We start from the raw sequence: 7,113 nt of genomic DNA, 5'->3' as shown, positions 1-7,113 counted from the left end.
AGCCTGGGGTAGGACAGAGCCCATGGGAGCATCCTCAGCACCAGGGAGGTGTGTGGGACCCCCTGACTCCCCAGCCTGTCCCAGTGAGCCTGGACCCCTCTGAATACCCAGAGCTGCGTTCATGTTCAAGCACATCCAACATCATTGAGCACCAGTGGGTCTTCCCTGTGGGCTGAATGTGGTAAATTTAGGGGGGTTGGAGGTAAATGGGGTTCCCCCATCCTGCCAGAGGATGAAGGACTAAGGAGAGCCCATCAGGAGCCTCCCAAACCCATGGATGGATGGGGACAGCAGGGAAGTGCCCAGTCTCTGCTGAGGCCCTGAAAGCTGCAGAAATTTCACTTTTGGGACAATCTCCTGAAAAACAGAGCTGAGGTGAGGGACGGCAGCAGGGTGAGCCCACAATGCGGCTGGTGTTAGGGCTTTAAATCTTCTCTCATTACATAGCAACTCTTACACAACAAAATACTCAAAATAATTTATAGGTTAAGTAAAATCAACCATAAATGAGTTTTAATCATCTCTGGGGATGGACCCTGTGTTTGGTATGTCCTGGTGAGTGCAGAGGAGAGCACTGGCTGTGTGTCCCACTGAGCCTGGGCAGCAGAGGCACTGGGAGCTCTAAGCTGATCTTCCCACACTGTTGGAGCACAGCAGGAATCAGGATCCAGCCCTCAGGCATCCTCTCCAGCCCAGCTTTAATTTTTGGGCACTCCATGGGTTTCTCCTTGGGTTTCCTTTTGCTGTCCAAGCCTGGCACTGGGCTGCTTCAGGAACGTGACCAAAAGCCCAATGGGGTAGTTAATCAGCAATTATTCTGATTAATGTAACTGGGGGGTGGTGGGGTGGGAAGCGAGGTGGGGAGAAATCCCTGACATGATCCTGGGATCATCAGGGTCAGGAGGTGGCCCAACCCCAAGCTGGGAAGGAGTGGGGCATCTGCACTGTGCATTGCTCTGCCCTCCCAAAACACCTTAAAGCAGGGTGTGAAGCAAGAAGAAAAGATGTTTTCTTCCCTGGTGCACCAAATCTGAACAGGTGAAGGGGCAGCAGAACCTGTTAAAGTTGCAAATATGCAACTTCACTTTTACCTGCAGGGAGCTGCTGCCTGCTCTGCATGTTGGCACAATGCTTCTTACCACCCCTGACAGCATTTTTGGGGATGGGAATAAAACCCCAGAGGGATGAGACCACCCACAGCAGGTCAATTCTCTCTCCTGGGTGCACAGAGTCATCCCACTTCTGGTTTGGGACTTCCCAAGCTCAGTTTGTGTGTGTGTGTGGCTGAGGAAAGCAAAGTGGGAGGGGATGCTGGGCACACAAATGTCCAGAATCATTCACAAAAGTCTGAAAGTAAAAAAAAATCACTTGGATGAGCACAAGGACGAGCTTACCAAGGCAGATCCTGCCAGGGACTGGGATCAGGGTCCAGCCCAAAGCCTGGCAAGGAGCAGCCCAGCCCACGGCCGGGTCACCGCGGCCCCTTGCTCACACAAAGCTGCCTCTGTGTCCCAGGGGAGAGCAGAGGCGGCAGCAGCTTCTCCCGGGACAACGGGAAAACAAACCCCAGGGCTCTCCCGAGGCTGGGAATTCATGTTTTTAAATATCACATAGCACTGCAAGAATGCATCCGCAGGGCAGGATCAGCGCTGGGGCTCATCCCAAACACTGTTTGCTGCTGCCTGCCTGTGGAAATAGGAGAAGGGGAAGTGCCTTTAAATTAAAAGAGGGGAGATTTAGATTAAATATAAGGAAAACTATTTTACAGCAGGGTTGGTGAAACACTGGCTCAGGAAGCTGTGGATGCACCAATCCTGCAGTGTTCAAGGTTAGGCTGGACAGGGTTGGGATCACCCTGGTCTAGTGAAAGATGTCCCTGCAAAAGCCAGAAGGTTGGAATGAGATGGAATGGACTTTAAAGGTTTATTCCAAACTATCCCATGAGTCTATGAAAATCCCTGTTGCAAAAAACCTGCCTGCAAGCCCTGAGCAGAAATCCAGTCCCTTTCTGTGTGCCAGTGCCAGGCACAGGGACAGGACATCCCAGAGGTGCCAGGAATACCTGGAGCACTGAGAGCTCCTCAGCTGAGTCCTGAGAGGGCAAAGAGCCCAAATTCGGCCACTGAAGCCGCACATTTGCACCTTCAGCCAGTGTGGTGCTTGCTGGGGGGTGGTGCCATTGCTTTGCACTCCCAAATGGGATGATTACTTGGATTTCAGACGTGGAAGTGCGAGAGAAGACTAAAACAGGGGCTTATTTTTAATCCCTGTTGTCTCAGTTCCTAAATTAACACTTTTGGAGCCTGTTCTCACTTGATTATCACCCGATGCCGTGAAATCCTCTGAAGACAGGATGTCCTACTTAACAAATCAACTCTGTATTTGGTAAATATACATTCTGAAGTTTTAATTAGTCCCATGCTATGATACAGAGGTGCCCTGAGGACTCATCTGCAGCATCTGCTCCCCTCTGCACCCCAAGCCGAGCTCTGGTGTGCGGCAGGAATTTTGCCAGAGCCGGCAGCAGCAGGTGCCAAGATCCCACAGCAGCTGGGAGGGAGCGAGGTGCCTTTGAGAGTCTCTTCCAAAGCCATTGGAGGTCTCAATGACAATTAGCAGAGATTCCTAAAGGGTCTTCAACACAAGGCTCACACCCTCAGCAATCCAGAGAGCAGAGCTGGCATCAGCCGCAGGTTTGATGGGAAGAATCCCCACGTGGGAGAGAGCTCAAGGGCACGGTCTCTTGCCAGCAGAATGTTAATGATGCTGCCCAAATGGCATTCCTTAAAATTGTCTTTTCATCCAGCAATGTCCAAAGTCAAGAGCTCTGGCAGATGGACCAATGTTTCCCAAGGTGCCCAGTGATTTGGGCTGCTGGATGAGTTGGGGGAGGGGGGTCCCTGTGCCAAGGGCAGCATGTCCATGGTCCTGCCCTCCAGCCCACTGTTCCAGGTTCATCTCCAACAGCTGAGCTGTCAGCAAAGCTGCTGCCTCTGGTCATCATTGCCCCGGAGTCACAGGCTTGTGTTTGGGGGATTTTCACTCATTCCTGCCACCCAAGTAGTGCAAGCTCCAACCATGGGCAGGGTAAGGAGTGAAGGTGAAGGTGAAGGCAAAAATGAAGGTGAAGGTAATGATGAAGGTGAAGGCAAAGGCAAAGACAAAGGTAAAGCTGAAGGTGATGATGGAAATAAAAATGAAGTGGTGATAAAGGTAAAGGCCTGCTAAATCTCCCAAAACACCAGGTCTCCCATTTGCCTTCCAATTCTGTTATTCCACCTCCTTTCTGCTCTCTCCATCGGTTCTGCACTCCTATCCATGGCTCCGTCCTAAAAACCAATGTCACTTGCCCTCTCCAGCTCCCCAAACCTCTCTTCTTCAATAAGGGGTGAATTTAAATCATCTGATCTCTGCAGCACGAGGATAACAACCCTTGAGGGACATCAGTTAATCCAATCCACCACCCCCACTGGGAGCAGCACTCCCTGTATCCTGAGAGGTGCAACCAAAGGTGAGAGCAGAACACCGAGCATTGGGATGTCCGAGCAGTTTGAACTCTGGCATTTCCTCCTGATTTTGCAGCCTGGCTGCGTGAGCAACCAGCTCCCAGATCTCAGAGCAGCGTGCAGTGGCAATCAGAGCACAGCAAATCAATTCATGCCAGGCTGTACCTCGCAATGTAAATAATAAATCGGATTCAGTAGCAATTGAATGCAGCCCGGAGCCCTGAAATCAAGCTTGAAGAAAATAAGAACTTGAGGCTGTTAAGATGCAGCAGGGTGGTGTATGGTCATTAGCTGTGAGATGGTGGAAAACTCTGCTTGGATAATGGTTTTCATTTGTGCCCATTCTGAGCACTGGAATAGCAAATGCAGCACTGGGATGGTGGCAATGCCCAGCCTGGGGAGAAACCTGGTGAGGATGGCAGGATCTGTCCTGCTTGAGCTTCAGAGTCTCCTAATGGAGAGTAGATGGAGCTGGATGAAATTATTTTGGCCCCAAAAAATTACAACACATGTAAAAATAAAACCCTGTAAGTAGTGGGAATTTCATCAGGTTTCAGTTGGAACAGAACAAGCCAGAGATCAGCGCCCAGCTGCTGCAGAGTTGCACGAGGACACAAAGCAGTCTCAGAACAAGGTGGGCTGAGCTACTGCAGGACCAGCTAAACCTCCCCACCCCATCAAGTATCCATGAACACCTTCTTAATTTTTTAATTTTTTTTAATACAAAAAGAATTAAAATATTGTTATTATAATTTTTGCCCTTGCTGGGCATTGATTAGGAGCCTGGCAGAGGTGGATCCTTCTGTCCTGCCGTGTCCTTGCAGTTACATCATTTGGATTCTCATTGGATTAAGTTGCAAATTCACAATTTCACTTGGGGAAACAATATTAAAAAGAAAAGATCCAGCCCTCTGTTCTGAGGGAAAGGAGGTGATCAGGCTCTCAAATAATTACAGGCTGCCTTGAAAATAACCGTGACGTGCCAAAATCCAATTAGAAATATATCTATATAAACCTGCACATGGAAGAGCTTCCATCGTTTCAACCCCTCTCTGTGTCCCAGAGAGCCACAGAGAGGGAGCAATGCCTTGGATGTCCTCTGGCAGTAAATCATGAACCTTGGGAAGGTGTAGATGTCACGCTGTGAGTGACAAGAGGGTCACCTGCCCAGCCAGGGGCCAGAGGACAGTACAGGTACCTCCTGGGCTCCATAAACCAGAGTTCTGATGCGACCTGCAGCACCCCCGCCCTGCAGCACTGAGCTTTGGTTCTTTTATTATCAGCATGAAAAAAAATTCTTTTCAGGGAGAGATTTTCGTAACACTAAATATTTCCACGCCTGGTTGAGATAAGCACCATCCATCAGCCCGCAGCAGGCAGGAGGCTTCAGCACGAAGCTGTTTTTGATTCCATCTCCCTGCAAGTGCCTCAACAAATTCATTTTGAAGTCTTTGCACAAAAAAATTGGGATGGGGAGGGGGGAGGGTTGGGATTTGGGAAAACCCTTCCATGGTGTTTAGCTTGGGAGTGTGTGTTCCCAAGCCACAGTGAGGGAGGTTCCCCAATGCCCAGCTGCATTCACAGCCCCCAGGCCTGTGCTTGGGTGCCATGGGGGGCTTTGTGGAGGTGACATCCACCAGGGCAAGAAGTCCCAAGGCCACCAAGACCACGTGCCTGGCCACTGCTAGATGTGTGATTCTGCTTCCTCCCCCTCGCTGGGTGCTCTCTTTTCCTGCTGACGAGCGTTTTTTGTTAACGAGCAGACAAGCAAAGCACCAGAGAAATTAGCCACTTTTCTCCTTGGACAAATAACTTCCGTCTAAAGGCTTTTCATCTCCTCCCTCTCATCCTCGCAGGGCGCGGCGGGAGGAAAGCTGATGTTTAATTACTTCCTTTATTCTCTGAAAAACGAACGTGCTGAATCATCCCAGCCTCGCACCCTCCCCAGAGCCCGGTGTTGGGGAGGGATGGCACCCACGGGAGCACTGGTGCTCTCCCTACCCGCATCCATATTCATGTGGAGGGGAAGCCTGTTGGTCTAGAGTTCACTGGAGCCACTGTCACCAGCTTGTCCCCTTCCCACACCATCACTGCCTTGGGAAAAGGAGCCCTGGCTCATGCTTGGAGTGTCCCAAGCTGTGTCTCGGTTTAGGGCTTTCCCTCCCTGCTCTTTAACTTCTGTTTAGCTGTGGTAAGGTCCTCAACCAGATATTAAAAGACTCAAAGTCAGACCAAAACCCAAGACAGAGATGCTGGAGCTGTTTAAAAGACGCTCCACCATGGGAGGGATTGAGTGACAGCCCAAGAGTGATGTTGGATGCTGTAAAACCAAGGATGGCTGGACCATGGAGCAGGTGTGGGGATGCATGGGACAACACCACCTCCCCAACCCTCCCCACGCAGCCGCAGGCTCAAGGTTTTTCAGAAAATCCTTTGGAATTTCAGATGGACGAGCAGTCTGAACTTCCCCAGGCACCCAAATCCCACCACAGTATCCCCAGGCCATTGGGATGCTGGGCTGGCACCAGGCTCATTTGCAGAGGAGGAGGAAACAAATTCCATCCCCTGGACACGTGAACCCTTTGCAGAAGGAAAGAAGTGGAATTACTACCAGAAAAATCATGGAAAGCAAAGGCTGGGAACAGCGCAGCGCTTATTTTTAATAACAGCTTGGTGTAATCTGCACACATTTCTCAAGCGACATCAGCCTTTTCCTGCCAGGGCCCCACTTTAACTGTTTTTCTCTCTGAAAATTTCTGCCATGGCTCAAAACTGTGTATTTTGAGCTGAGGGAGAAATGGGAAATTCAAAGGGATGGAGAACACGTTCTTTCTTTATCTGCCTGCAACAAGCAACATTGCCCTGCCCACTCTCTTGAAGCAGAAGGAAGAATGCCAGCTCCCCCCAGGAATTCTCAAGGGATCTTTTAGCAGTAGACCCTTTGCAGTCTACATACAGAGTTTGGGGCCTGATGTCCCCACTACTCACATGGTTTGTGACTCGATGTCCCCTCTCCCTGCCCAGCAGCATGCTTGGCTCGCTGAATGTGTCAGCCCTGGCCAGCTCCCAGTGCAGAGCTGAGCCAGCATCCAGCCTTGTCAGGGGCTTGAGCCTCATCCAGAGCAGCTCCTGATTGAGCATCCAAAATTTTGGAAAGCTCCTATTGATTTGGGGAGCTGAATTTAGTTTTGGCAAGTGCTACGCTCTCACACACACAGCTGCACAGCCCAGATCCAAGAGGGTTTTATGCTGTAGCTATGCAAGGCCAGTGAACAGCCACACAAACCCTGCATGAGGCTGTGCAAGGTCACTGCCACCTGCTGCACCTTCCCAGCCAGCAGGGCAGTGATCAGCACACAGTGTGCTTAAGCTGAGTGTTCTTCCTCTTAAAACGAGGGTGAGGGTGCTGCCCTGTGCTGCAGTGGGTCTGTGACAGGGAACCCTTGCAGAGGTGGAGTTACAGCACAGGCACCTGCCTGTCCTTGTCCTAGGCAGCCAGAGACCCATCTCCCAGCCCAGTGCAGGATGAACACAGCGTTCACAGCCAGATCTCAGTCCCTCAGTGGCTGCAGGGGCTGGCAGTGACAGTCCCTGTCTGGGTCAGGTG

Source organism: Parus major, chromosome 20 (genome assembly GCF_001522545.3).
Source record: "Parus major isolate Abel chromosome 20, Parus_major1.1, whole genome shotgun sequence".
Classification (NCBI taxonomy): domain Eukaryota; kingdom Metazoa; phylum Chordata; class Aves; order Passeriformes; family Paridae; genus Parus; species Parus major.
Note: the sequence above shows the minus strand (reverse complement) of the source record.